The following is a 14,706-nucleotide window of genomic DNA, read 5'->3' as shown; positions in this document are numbered from 1 at the left end:
GGCTACATGAAGGTTGTGTACATCACGCACACATAAGTTGTTTTTTTCCTTCATCATCCTGGGACCTGCTCTCTCTGCTTCTCCATGATCCCATGGCTTCTTTCTTGGGGTGTCCTTATGTACTCAATCAAACTCTTCGGCAACAGAACTGAGAAGTAAATTTTGTTTACAAACAGAACATTCATTGAATGATCCTGGATTGGATTATCATTCAGTGGGTATATAATGATTGGCATCAAAATCATTTTGCTCCAATCTTTTGAGGCCATGAGTGCCCCCCTTCTCCATTCATCCTGTTCAGCACTTGGAAGTCAGTTCAATCTAGATTACTTGGGGATTTTCCCCTATTATGTATGTGATTACTGCTCCCTTCCCTTTTTCTCCCAGGTTCTTATTTACTTCTGTTCTTGGGTTCTCTGTAAACCAGATGTTGAGTGTCCTGGTTGCACCTTCAAGTCTCTTCTATACTTTTTTCTCTCATGTCTTGAATCCTTCTAACATTTAATTTAATCATTCTATTTTAAATATCAAGGCCTCGGCTCTTTTCTCGTAGCATCCTGTTCTTTCATGTGTGCACCATGTCTGCCGACTGCTTAGTAATGAAAGGTTACTTTCTGATCTCTATGCTGCTTTGTCCAGACAGTTGTTCTACTTATTTTCCTCTTTACCTTTTACCCCGGGATTCCTTCAGTGTCTGGTGGTCTTTGGTTATTCACTGGTACTTTTGCAGAAGCACAGGCAGGTAGAAGAGTTTTCTGTAACGAGCATTTAGCAGGTAGGCTTCCTACTTGGGGTGTATGCCAAGCATGACAACTAACAGAAATCACCGTAGGGTGTCCCATAAGGAAATGAAAGCTCCCAAGGCCAGAATGGGGATCTTTATTTTGTGGAGTCAAACCCATCTTAGAAACTTCAGATGTGCCCTGTAGTTGTGTGATTTCTTTAGAGTAGAAACGTCAGATTGTAAGCTTGGAAGAGGAACACTAAGGTTTTTTGTTTTGTTTTTGTCCTTCCTGGGGCTTGAACTCAGGGCTTGGGTGCTATCCCTGAACTCTTTTTGCTCAAGGCTAGTGCTCTAAAACTTGGACCCTCAGCTCCACTTGCAGTTTTTCTTTTAGGAGGTTAATTGGAGGAGATAAGAATCCCAAGGACTTTCCTACCTGGCTGGCTTCAAACCACGATCCTCAGACCTCAGACTCTTGAGTAGCTAGGATAATAGGCCTGAGCCACCAGCACCCAGTGAGCACCAGATTTTTAAGTTTGACAAGATGTTGAGAAGGAAGAGAAGCCAATTCATTTAGCTACACAAGAGACAAGTCTTTTCACCAAGTCCCGACCTGTCATCCCGCCCACTTTCACTGTAGCTCATCTTGCTTTCATTCTTTGTCTGGAGTCAGGGTTTTAAATATAGCCCAAACAGGTCTTGAACTCACAATCTTTGCCCTCTCCAGTGCTGGGATGACCACCATGCCTGTCTTTTCCTCTTATCTCTGATATATATATATATATATATATATATATATATATATATATATATATATTTTTTTTTTTTTTTTTTGGCCAGTCCTGGGGCTTGGACTCAGGGCCTGAGCACTGTCCCTGGCTTCTTTTTGCTCAAGGCTAGCACTCTGCCACTTGAGCCACAGCGCCACTTCTGGCCATTTTCTGTATATGTGGTGCTGGGGAATTGAACCCAGGGCCTCATGTGTACAAGGCAAGCACTCTTGCCACTAGGCCATATCCCCAGCTCTCTTATCTCTGATCTTTATGATAACCAACAGCAGTCTAGCTCCTTTGTTGTGCTTTAAAATTAATTAATTCATTATATGTAACCCAGCCCAGCTTCAAATTTGAGATGGTCTCCCAAGTGTTGGGATTACAGATGTGCACCAATAATTACACTATTATACATCTTTATCAACATTTCTGTGGATTCCAGGGAGGAAGAGGGGGATATGGTGGGGAAGGACTGCATATGCTCTCAGTCCATCATTTTGAACTGGAAACTAGAAATGTCATTTTCCTTTAACATCTTGACAAACCTTGCTTGGATATCAGCCTAGAAATGGACACACTGGTGAGGAACAAGTATTCACCCATCTTATAACTAAGTAATAGTGTCATACTAAAAATTAAGGTCACTTCTATCATCAAGTGAGTCATCAGAAACTAACCGATCTGAAGATAATTGGAGAATACAAAATTCCACATCAAGAGATTGTATAAAATGTACTAATATAATAGAATCCAACTCAATGGGTCTGTATTTGCATGGTGGCAGCATATGGTATTCTTACAAACAATATTTCAAATTATATTATAATTCCAGGAGGCAGGAAGAAAAGAAGGGGCAAACCCTTAGCATTTCCCCTTACTGAATAAAAAGCTTTTCATGAGGAATGGCAAACTTCATCACTTAACACACTGACTGCTTTCCTAAAACAAAGTCTGGATTCTTTAGACCATTATTTTGCTTATAAATAAGTTCTTTTTCAAGTATAAAGAGCTGGCAAGAGAGCATCAACTTTTTATGCCTTAAACGTCTTGGCACTGTTTTTAAACTGATAAAGACATAGAAAATTAGCAAGAAGCTTTCAGTGTCCTGATTTAAATGACCACTTAAAAGATCTGTCTATTCAATCAATCAATCAATCAATCAACCAATCTATCTATCTATCTATCTGTCTATCTATCTATCTATCTATCTATCTATCTATCTATCTATCTATCTATCTATCTGTCTATCTGTCTGTCTGTCTGTCTCTGTCTACCTATATATCTATCTGGTTGACTTTTTAAACAGGATCTCACTATGCAGCCCAGGCTGGCCTGGAACCATGATTCCCCTGCCTCATACCCCAGTGTTGGTATTACAGGTGTGTACCACCATGCCCCATTTAATGACTGCTTTCTAATAGTGAAGCTTCTAGAAAAAGATGCTCATTTTTTATCAACTTATTTTTTTTCTTTTTGTAGTGCTGGTAATTGAATCCAGGATCTCAGGCGTGATAGACAAGAACTCCACCACTGACCTACAGAATCTAGCCCAAAGCTTCCTAAAAGGGGAGAAAGGAGACAGGAGAGAGAGAGAGAGAGAGAGAGAGAGAGAGAGAGAGAGAGAGAGAGAGAGAGACAGAGAGACAGAGAGAGACAGAGACAGAGAGATAGAGAGACAGAGAGACAGAGACAGAGAGAGACAGCGAGAGAGAAAGGGGAAAGGGAATAGGGGGGCGGGGGGATAACAAGCATTGGGTTTGTTCACACTGAGGAATAATCTTGACAAAGGACCTGGAATTATGAGAGCTTATTCAAAAAGATTCTTGAGATCATTCCCTTCAGAAATACACATACCAAGAACATTTTCATATATGCATTATTTAAAATAAAAAAACAAGAGGTCTTACATAGCTTTTTAACGATGGAAGTGAAATTTTCAAAAATCTCCAAATACTGTTTTCTGATATGGTCACGAACACGAAATTTACACTGTCACACCCAATAGACTCAGATGCGATTTGAACATTTTGGAAATGTGTTCACTGTTAGTGTTCATGATGTTTTCTCATGGATACAAAACACCATTAGTACACTAAGTACTGCTGTGCTTCAGAATATTTTTATTGTAAATATTTATGAAACATGAAGTAGACACTGAAATGAAGCGGCTTTCTGCTGTCAGTTCAAAACTGTCCTTTGGAAAAATAAAATGACATGAAATAAAACTAAGTAGACCATCAGGGAATTCAATATAAATATGTTAACTCTATGGAGAAATGTATTTCAAAGGGTATGAAGAAAATCTCTTAGACAGCTTCACACGTAATAGAACTCTAATATATTTTGATGTATTACCCTAAGTACTGTATTAAAATAATAGTTTGTTAGCATTGCTTGGTAGCTATAAAAGCTATTTTCAGTAACACCAGCTAAATCTCTTACTCTATTAAACTCCCATTTATGAACTCCAAGGGCAAATCATGATTGTACAAGTAGTACTTTCCAAACCATTTTCTTCCAGGGCCACCTTTAAGTGAATGAGAATAGTCAATAATTTTATTGTCATATATGTTAAAATACATTAACAATTTATAACGTAAAGAGCTATATCAAATGCAATTTCAGCAAAATGACACGTAGATGAAATTAACCAAATTAACCAGCCATGAATTTGAGAACAAAGCATTAATCAAATTTATTTAAATTATATGATGATTGCGAATCATTCCCTTTTAAATAAGCCTCTCAGTTATGCTGAGCAGTAGGGAAGTATGCACATTCTTTGTAACTCAGAGGCAGAAAATTTGTACTCACTTTGGCCATGCCAGGGGCACTAAGAGATGCAGGAGGATGAGGGGTTTTAGGAGTTCCTTGAACTTTGGCCCACTGGGACTGTGTGTGTGTGTGTGTGTGTGTGTGTGTGTGTGTGTGTGTGTGTGTGTGTGTGTGTGTGTGTGTGTACTGGGGCTTGAACTCAGGGTGCTGTCCCTGAGCTTTTGTGCTCAAGGCTATCCCTCTATCACTGGAGCCATAGCTCCACTCTGGCATCTTTTTTTTTGGCCAGTCCTGGGCCTTGGACTCAGGGCCTGAGCACTGTCCCTGGCTTCTTTTTGCTCAAGGCTACCACTCTGCCACTTGAGCCACAGCGCCACTTCTGGCCATTTTCTATATATGTGGTGCTGGGGAATTGAACCTTGGGCTTCATGTATACAAAGCAAGTACTCTTGCTACTAGGCCATATTCCCAGCCCCACTTCTGGCTTTTTGGTGGTGAAGGGGAAATAAGAGTTTCATGGACTTTCTTTCCTGGGCTGGTTTTGAATTTTGATTCTCTGACCTCAGCCTCCTGAGTAGGATCACAGGTGTGTGTCACCAGCACCTGGCCCAAACTCTTCCTTGGCTTGGACCAAAGTTGATAGGAGCTCTAAGATATAATCTGCATGAGAGCAGAGCTGTCTTGGTTGGAGAAGGAAGTGCCTGGAACCTGGATGGGTTTGGCTCCCAATCTTCCTGCCCCGGGCTCTGCATAGCTCTGCCTGAGAACATAGCACCTCCTGACCTCCAGATAGAGAGGTGATACCTTTGCAGGAAGATGCTCAATGCACCATTCTTCCTGACCCCCACCTGATACAGGCATCAACACAAAGCACATAGACAGGAAACAAGCAAGCTTGCCTTTATACTCACTGGTTTACTGCCCATGAAAATCATGGATAAGAGTAAGTGGGGGCCCCAAATCTCCTTAATTTTGCCTCAAGGAATGTCTTTTCACCCCAAGATAATGACCTACATTGTCAACTATATATTGGCTAAGGTAAAAATTCAGTTTAGTGATGGGGCAGGGTGGGAAAACACTTGAGTGGACTTTTACTTCAATAAAATTGCAGAAGATTAGTAAATATGGAATTTAATCACTCTAATGTTGAACCCAGTGAATTATCCTCTGTGATTGCATAAGTTACTGGGTTTTACCTTTGTGAAATCCTCCACTATTCCTTAATTTTATTGAGTGATGAAAGCTGGCAAAAATACAAGTAACTTCATTCTCTTTCTAGAGGGTTGGTAGGGTCAGCCCAGCACAGATAGGGCCCAGGTTTCAGGGTAGGTCTGATTTTATCTTATTATACCTTTGTCCCATTGTCATGGGAACACCTCAAATTTAGGCTTCTAAACTCTACTATTAAGACTGCTTCTCCTTTAAAAAATTTTTAAAGTTTAATTTTATTGTCACGGTGATGTACAGAGGGGTTACAGTTACATACATAAGGTAGTGAGTATATTTCTTGTCAAACTTGCTACCCCTTCCCTCATTTTTCTCCTACCTTTCCAACCCCCAATCCCTCCCCCAAAGACTGCTTCTCTTATCTAGAAACAACTCCCCAAATCTTTGATCAGACCATGTCATATTGTCATTCTGGGTTAAAAAAAAATATGGTCAGAGCAGAGTGCCAGTGGCTCATGTCTGTCATCCTAACTACTCAGCAGGCTGAGATCTGAGAATCTCAGTTCAAAGCCAGCCCAGGCAGGAAAGTCTGTGAGACTATTATCTCCAATAAACTACTCAGCAAAAGCTGGAAGTGGCCCTGTGGTTCAAGTGGTAGAGCAGTAGCCTCGAGCAAAAGGGGCTCAAGGATAGTGCCCAGGCCCAGAATTTGAGTCCCAGGACTGACAAAATGAAGCAAAACAAAACAAAAAACAGTCAGTGTAGAAAGCTTCTTGGGCAAACATGGTCAGCTGAAGTGGCTGTCCCTAGATGGGGGTTGGTACATTTGTCTGCCCACAATCCTCTCACAGTATGGGAATTTTGAATTGAATGACTTACTCCATCCCAGCCCCTAATTGGCAATGACAGTTTAATAAATTGGACAAAGTATGATGGATGGCAAGGTGGTTATATGAACTGTAAGGGCTTCAGAGAAACCAAATTTATCTTATTTAATACTTTGTGACATGACAGTTTAAAGTACAGTGTCATGTGGCTCAACGTGATACTCTTTATCTTTCATTTGTCATGAAAATAAAAATGTCAGGTAAAACAGCGATGCAAGTAGGATTTTTAAAAATAAAAATTTGCATACACTATTCCAGTGAACGCAGTCTGTAACTAGTGACTCACAGCAGGCTCTTAGCTTTTCTTTTCTGTAAAAAGGTAGGTGTAATAACAGTATCTACCTGTGAGCTGTGGTTAGAATTAAAGAGTTCAGACATATAAAGTACTCAAAACAACATCTGGCTGGCAGTAAACACCCAATAAAGATGAACTATTATGATTTGTTTCTTCCACAGAAACCACTATAAGCTGAGTGCTGGTGGTTCACGCTTGTAACCTTAGCTACTCAAGAGGCTGAGATCTGAGGATCTTGACTCAAAGCCAGCTAGGGTAGAAAAGACCACGAGGTTCTTCTTGCCAGTTAACCAGCCAAAAAGCCAGAAGTGGAGGGAGTGGCACAGCACCAGCAGGAAAGTGAAAATGAGTCTCTGCATTCAAGACCCTGTACTCACACAGAGAGCTACTTTATAAAAGGCAGTCTTCTCATATTGTCTTGAGTATGTTTCTCTCTATTTGTCCTTCTGTTTCAGAGTCAAGACTATTGGACTACAGGGCTTGAGGCTGTGTGTGAGAACAAGAGACGCTGTCTCCTGTTATTGAGTCTTTTATGTCTCTCCGTACGAGCTACCAGAGCCTGGCAATAATAATGAAGTATGTATGTATGTATGTATGTATGTATGTATGTATTTATTTATTTATATGCCTGTAGTGCTGAGGCTGGAATCTGGGGCTTGCCTAGCTCTAGGCAAGCATGCTACCACTGTGCTATGTCCCCAATCTGGTACTGGAGGTTTAACCCTAGGGAACTCCAACAGCCTTTTCCTAAGGCTAGGTGAGCACTTCTGGATCCCTCCTCATCTAACCCCGTATTCTCCAAATTCCACCTGCCTGAGATTTACATGCATTGCAAAGAGGAGGCCACAGGATTTCACAAAAGCATGGCTTAAACCTGGAACATCTTAAACCTGGAACGTCTTGGGTTCTCCCTTTCCTAAAGTCAGCTGCAATGTGAGGTGTGGTTGCAAAGGGTTCCCTCTGATTCCCAATTGCTGGGATTACAGGTGTGAACCACAGTGCCCAGCTGGGTGCCTAAGACATTAGGATAACAAGAAATGAAAGGCTAGGTTATGGGGCTGGGAATATGGCCTAGTGGCAAGAGTGCTTGCCTCACATACATGAAGCCCTGGCTGGGTTCGATTCCCCAGCACCACATATATAGAAAATGGCCAGAAGTGGCACTGTGGTTCAAGTGGCAGAGTGCTAGCCTTGACCAAAAAGAAGCCAGGGACAGTGCTCAGGCCCTGATTTCAAGCCCCAGGACTGGCCAAAAAAACAAAACAAAACACTAAAAAGAAAGGCTAGGTTATATAATGTAGGCATTATTCATTAATAGTGCCAGACTGCTTATCAAATTGGCTCTCTCGATACACATTCCTGTCTGTTTTCCCCTTAGCGTTCTTTTTTTTCCCCTTAGCTTTCCACTATCACTTTTTACCTTGTTTTGCTTGAATGTGCATCTTGTCTTCTAGGCTTTAGTCAAGGGCTTAATGGGTAAGCAGGGTGTGACTTCCTCCCATCTGTTCTCCCGGACCCCAGTTGGTGTTGATGATTGTTAACCATACACTCTTCAATTCTGCCATACACATTTTGCAAAAGCATTTCTAAAGATTGCAAGACTGTGCCTGATACCTGGAAGTGGTTGTTATTATTATTGTGTGTGCCAGGCTTGAACTCAGGGCCTCACACTATTACTTGGCATTTTTTGCTTATGGCTGAAACTCTACTAGTTGAGGCACAGCTCCACCAGGATTTTGATGGCTAACTGGAGATGAATCTCAGATGTTTCTGCTCAGGTTAGCTTCTAATTGGGATCCTCAGATCTTGTCTTCCTGAGTAGTGAAGATTACTGGCATGAGTACCAGCACTCAACCTGAAGGGTCTTTTTTTATGCTAGTCCTGGGGCTTGAACTCTGCCTGGGCACTGTCCCTGAGCTTTTGTGCTCAAGGCTAGCAGCACTCTACCATTTTCTGTTTTGTTTTTTTTTGTTTTTGTTTTTTGTAGTTTAGTGGAGAGAAGAGTCTCACAGACTTTCTTGCCCAGGCTGGCTTCGAACCATGATCCTCAGATCTCAGTTTCCTGAGTAGCTAGGATTACAGGTGTGAGCCACTGGCACCCAGCTTAAGTTCTTTTTTCTTTTCTTTTCTTTCTTTCTTTTTTTTTGGCTGAGCACTGTCTCTGCTCCTTTTTGCTCAAGGCTAGCACGCTACCACTTAAGCCACATTGTCACTTCCAGCTTTTTCTACATATGTGGTGCTGAGGAATTGAACCCAGGGATTCACGTACATGAGGCAAGCAGTCTACCACTAGGCTATATTCCCAGGCCCCTTAAGTTATTTCAGGGCTTCATGTATATGAGGCAAGCAGTCTACCACTAGGCTATATTCCCAGGCCCCTTAAGTTATTTCTTAAGAATGAAAAACATTCTGAAGGAAATTGGTTGAGTTTTTGCTCACCACTCACCCTAAGCAAGTTACAGATATCTTTCATTTAAAGTTGCCTAGGACAAAAATCTCCTCCTGCTTTGCTGGCAGGAGACAGAGAAAACAGACTGGCTGTCTCAGACAATACCTAGCAGGGTGTCCCACCTGCTGGGAGAGAGGCAACCAAAGGCACCTCACAAACCCTGGGAACTAGACATGAGATAGAACAGTGAGGGAGTAGAATCAGACTCTTTGGCACATTTTGGATCCACATGGTAAATTCTTTCATTGAGCACAAACCAGGAACAATATCAAGGGCTTGATAATGGTTCCAGGTGAGACAGAATAGTTAGGGTAGGAAAAAACCAGAGAAGAAAACTGAGATTTTAAGAAGGACTCTGGGTGCTCAAAAGAATGTTGAAGATGTGAATTATATGGTTCAAGAGATATCTTCCCACCGGACAATGCCTATATTTATTTATATGATCATCTTGGGCTAAAGCAGTTCTATTAAAAATCTAAAAGCACAGTAACAGATTTTGGAGCCCTGAACACTGAATTTGAACGTAAGAAGAGCTTTGCAAAGAAGTAAGAGACAACTTTCAGTTGAACAGGAATGGACTGAGAATTATGTGTAGCTTTGTTTGGAAACCACATAAAGACACTCTTAATATTATGTTTCTTTTTTCTCTCATCTCTGGAATCATTTCTGTAGCAATTGCACAGAGAGAGTACAACTCTACTCCAAAAACACAAGTGACAGAAGCCAGATCACCATTTGCAACAGTGCACTGAGAGCCCTCCTCTCAATGGTCCTCAGTGCGGTGGGGTGGGTGGTCCTTGGGTGTGTGGGCTCTTGTGTTTGAAATCCATTGAGCTGGACAGGGCTGGCTGGAATTCTCCCGGGCTGCTGTACCCAGGACTGCCCTACCATCAGGGCTGCCAGTGCATCCCACCAAACACCCAGGGACCCGTTGGGTTTCTCAGATCCTTCCCCCATTCAGGAGCCCCTTCCTCAAAGCCTCAGCAATGGCCAGGCCAAAATCAGGCCCAGAGGGGCCCATTTCACCCCAGGGACAACGGGCTGTATGACACCTTTGGAGAAGCCAGTTCACTGGATCCTTGCGGGACCAATGCCCCAATGGCCATTGTTGGGTGAAACAAAGAGGGCAGGAGCGGAGGGCGCCCCCACGAGGCAAGGCGTGGAATGGCACCCACGGAGCGTCTAGGATGCTGGCCAGGCTGTTCGCTGGGGCACACCGGGACGGCAGGGCTGGCCCACCCCCAGGGCGCCCCGCACGCGATTCCCCCGGTGGCGTGAGCCTGGCGCAAGTCTTTAGGGTGTCGCAGCCACTTTACTTCGATTTCCTTTTTCTTTACATTCTGAGGATTAATTTTTCCCGCGCAAAGCAGGCGGGAAATCCGACTACTTCCCCGGAAGGGAAGCGCGGAGGGGCCGCCATTTCCCGGTGAAAGCGCCGCGCGCGCGCGCCGGCACCGGGCGCCCCGGAAAGGGAACCGGAGGGGAGTGCCCGGCCCAGCGCCCTCCTCCCGCCCGCCCCGGGGCGCACGCACGCTCGAGGGGCCGCGCAGCAGCCCGCGCCACCCGCCCGGCATCTCGGGCCTGACCTTCCCCGGCGCCGCCCGCCCATCCCGGGATCACGGTCCTTTCCCTCTGCCCCGCGCCCCTCCATTGTCAGCCCCGAGCCGCCGGCGCCCAACCTGGGCACCTCGGAGGCCCCGGGCGCAGCTCCCGCCCCTCGCCCAGTCCCTCCCCCTCCTCCCTCCGCTCCCCAAACTCCGCTTCCCCAGAGCCCTCCAATCCCTCGGAGACAGCCTCGCCGGGGCCCCCGCCGCGGGACCCCGCAGCCCTCCTCGCCCGCCGTGCCCCGGGCCCCTCGCCCGCTGCAGGAATTTCACCTTCTCGAGCAATCTCCCTTTTATTTCCCGACTGTGCAAGTTGGGCAGACTGATTCATTTTTTCCCTCTTGCACAGAGCGGGATGGCGGTGGGGCGCGTCCGTGGGGCTGGGGTGGGCCGCGGGGGCAGAGGCGGGGTGGCTCCCTCCGGCCCCTCGCGCTGCCCGGGCACAGCGCGTTTTGTTTCAGATCCCCCCCCTCCCCGCCCCCGAGCTCCTGAACAATAATGCCGTCGCCAAGGCGGGCTCACCTGGTGCTGCGCCCCCTGCTCCGCGCGCGCGGTGCCCTCTGCGCGCCCCTCCCCAGGCGCAGGTTCGGCCCGCGCGGCGCCGGTGCGGGGCAGGACTCTTTGCCTTTCTTTAGGTTTTATCTGTGCGTGTCAATGGCGGCAAGCGGCAGTTCTCCGGGCCGCGGATCGTAGCAGGGGGAGGAGGAGGAGGAGGGAGAGGGGATTGCTCCTCCACATAACCGCCGCTAGGGGGAGGCGCCCGGCCCCAGCCCCCGCCAGCCCCGGCTCTGCCACGGGCGCGGGGCGTTCGGTGGGGCTTGATGAGCCATTGTCCTTCAGGGGCATTAATGAGGGAACGGGCGCGCGCGGCCTCCGCCGCTTTTCCGGGGACTACGGGGCGTCTTGCCCCAGATCCGGGGACACAAAGGCACTGTGGTCACCGCCCAGGCTACTTTCAGGTTAGCCGCGATCCACCTTGGCCAGGAGAAGGAGGCGTGGGTGTTCCTCTGCCCCTGCCGGTGCTGGGGACGGCTTTAGAGCATGGACGCGAGGGGGGAAAAGCCACCTTCGATGCCCCTCTCGTGTCCTTCCATAAGAACAAAACGCACCGACACGGTGTCCACCACCGCTGGGAAGCACCCAGGGCGGCCCCGGCCCCGGAACTGCGACAGCATCTCCCATGCCTGTCCGCTGGTTATAAATGAACATTGATGTAGAATCCGTGGTTGTGTCATACTTGGAATAGGAGATGTGTGTTTTGGCGGGGTACACCGTGTGTGTTTGTGTATGTAATGTTTAATTGTGCGTAAATTTGTCATCTTCTAAAGGGTATTGAGGTTAGCATACAGGTATTGCCTGAAGGAGCAATTTTTTATGAGTTTCTAGGAAACTCATTTTGTATGTAGTTGGGGGGGGGGAGAGCATGGACAAATTCAGGTGCCACAATGACATTAGTGGCTGCTACATCTTTACAGGAGATCTTTTGTATCAGGAGAACTGGCAAGAGCCCATGACTACAGGACCAAAGGAATGCGTTTATTTGGGGGGGGGGGAATCCTAACTTGCTGTGGGATCATCTGTATTTCCCATGTTGTCTCCTTAATAAAACAAACGTGTGTGTGTGTGTGTGTGTTTCAGCATTTTGATCTCTTCAAAAAAGAGAAACCCACCCAAGTGAAAACAGTTCTCCACCGCTGGCCAAATGGGTGTTTTCCAAAGGCATTAACTACCATTTGGTAATATTGTATATATTTGCTACTATAAAGTTGTAACTCTGCGGGCAAAGGGGCACTGGGGTGACTGAAGTCTGTGACTGTCTAGATGGATGGGCAGAACCCAAATGTGCACAGCCTTGGGGCATTTGTATAACTTCATCGTGGCAGTGGCTGGCATTTGCAGATAGTGCTTCAGATCATGTGCATTTTGTATTATAGTCAAAGAGTTCCTACTGAACAGGTTTGTTTGTGTGTATGATGCATCCTAGCAGAGCCATTCCTTCCATTATTCTCCCCACCCCACCTATCCCATCCCCACTCCTCTTCTCACATATCCTGGTTCCGTTTTCAGGTGTGTCCCTCGACTATTAAGATTATGTACATTTGAACTCATTTTTTTCTTTTCTTTTCTTGAGGAATCAACCATCTTCCTCTCTAATGTCACCCACGCCATGCATACATTAGAAAGATATAAATAAACTGCTTCTGATTAAGCCTCACGTGGCTTTTCTGACTCCCTTGAACCTCATATTCTTAGTAGAGGACACATCCGTACTCTCCTTCCTAACCCCTTTTTGTTACATGTGGCCTCACCGTTCTTTGTTTTTTTGTTTTTGCCAGTCCTGGGGCTTGAGCTCAGGGCCTGAGCACTGTCCCTGGCTTCTTTTTGCTCAAGGCTAGCACTCTGCCACTTGAGCCACAGTCCCACTTCTGGCTTTTTCTACATATGTGGTGCTGAGGAATCAAACCCAGGGCTTCATGTATATGAGGCAAGCACTTTACCACTAGGCCACATTCCCAGCCCCTCATCATTCTTTGTCTCCTGAACTACTTGCCAAGTCAGAAATCCAGGCAGGATGAAGACCTCTCTTTCATGAGACATACTTGAAGAATTTCCAATGAGACCCCAGAGTACCTCCTCATAGCTTCTTTTCCCATTTCTAGAGGACATGCCCACCTCCCTTCTTATTTCCAGAAAATCGTCAGGTCAACATTCAAGAGAGTTCTGGAGTCTTCTAGAACTGCTTGTCCTAAGTACTCCTATTCTGGCCCCATGCCCACCCCATAGCCACCAAGCTGACCTAAATACAGTTGAACAATTCACCACTCTGTGTTAGGCTCATGTTCTCCTTGTAATTTCCCAATAAAAATGATATACCTAGTCCTTTTTTGTTTTGTTTTGTTTTTATTTGAACCTGATGTAACCTGTTTCCTTCTAGAATTTGGTTATATGCTACCCTGAGAAAGGCTGGGGGCAGGAAATTTATGAATCCGCCTTCTCTCATTTCATACAGCATGGTTTCTTCAAACACAAGCTCCTCCCACTTATGGGATTATGTTACTAGGAAGACCTTATAAGTTGAAGGCAGAAATTCATGTGCGCCTAACCTTCTGAGATCCGCTGTAGAGAGCCAGCTGTTTTCTGTCAGGACCTGCAGTTGCTGCTGAGCTGCCCAGATGGTGAGAGGATACCCCTGCATAGGGCTAGCCTATCCAAACTTCCAAGAATGCACTCCATAGAAAGGCATTGTTTTTGTCCCGCTGTAGAGTTGAAAAATCATCATAACGTTAAGAAATCCTAAGTTGAGCCATTGTTTATCTGTCAAAGATGCTGTCACAACTCAGAGAATCAAGGGGACTTTCAGCTTCATAATGCTCTAAGGCATTGTAGAGGTCACTCTTCTTTTTATGGGAAGAAATCTGGTACTAGGGGGCAGGTGCAGTGACCCAGCTAAGACCATGAAGATAACCAGTAGTAGAGCTTTCAAAACATTCCTGGATACCTAATGATAACATCCAGGCCCTGAGTTCAAGCCCCAGTACTCATGCACATGCACACATGCACGGGCATAAACACACACACACACACACACACACACACACACACACACATCTAAGGTGGAGGGAATAGCATATAACTAGGATACATTTAAAGTAGTGGATATGATGATAAATTTGATGGTAATCTTGAATTCTACTGTGACCTCAGAAAGTTCCTCAGGGAACTTCTGTGAAGTCTTAATAAATGGTGATAAGAGCTCACATTCATTGAACACTTACAAACTTTTACCCTTATCAATTCATTTAACCCTTACAACAGTTTTAAGGGCTAAGCACTACTTGATGGAGAAACTGAGGCAGAGAGTAGATGAGAAACTTGTCCACAAAGTTAGGAGGCCGCAGGTCAGTGCTGTCAGTCACCATCTTAATCTGATGCTGAGGAAGTGCATTTGCTTTAAGCAAAGGGATTTTGTATTAGTCACATGATTGAGAGCCCCTTGGGCCCCTCCTGACACATATCTAGCAGGGGGGGTGA

The 14,706-nt window shown here is 45.4% G+C and overlaps 2 protein-coding genes across 2 annotated transcripts in view; one reads left to right on the top strand and one right to left on the bottom strand.

Annotated features, from left to right (window-relative positions):
* Aifm2 (apoptosis inducing factor mitochondria associated 2) overlaps positions 1 to 3,132 on the top strand; it is a 46,916-nt gene extending 43,784 nt beyond the window's left edge. Inside the window, exon 10 of the transcript XR_007209927.1 lies at positions 3,080 to 3,132. The gene's annotated coding sequence lies outside the window, so the exon portion shown is untranslated. The remainder of the gene's footprint in view (positions 1 to 3,079) is intronic.
* The window catches only part of LOC125346411 (core histone macro-H2A.2), a 32,603-nt gene extending 21,237 nt beyond the window's left edge, over positions 1 to 11,366 (bottom strand). Inside the window, exon 1 of the mRNA XM_048338936.1 lies at positions 11,197 to 11,366. The gene's annotated coding sequence lies outside the window, so the exon portion shown is untranslated. The remainder of the gene's footprint in view (positions 1 to 11,196) is intronic.
* Positions 11,367 to 14,706: the final 3,340 nt, after the last annotated feature.

Source organism: Perognathus longimembris, chromosome 2, assembly GCF_023159225.1.
Source record: "Perognathus longimembris pacificus isolate PPM17 chromosome 2, ASM2315922v1, whole genome shotgun sequence".
Lineage (NCBI taxonomy): Eukaryota > Metazoa > Chordata > Mammalia > Rodentia > Heteromyidae > Perognathus > Perognathus longimembris.
Note: the sequence above shows the minus strand (reverse complement) of the source record. Positions and strands in the feature narration are given on the sequence as shown.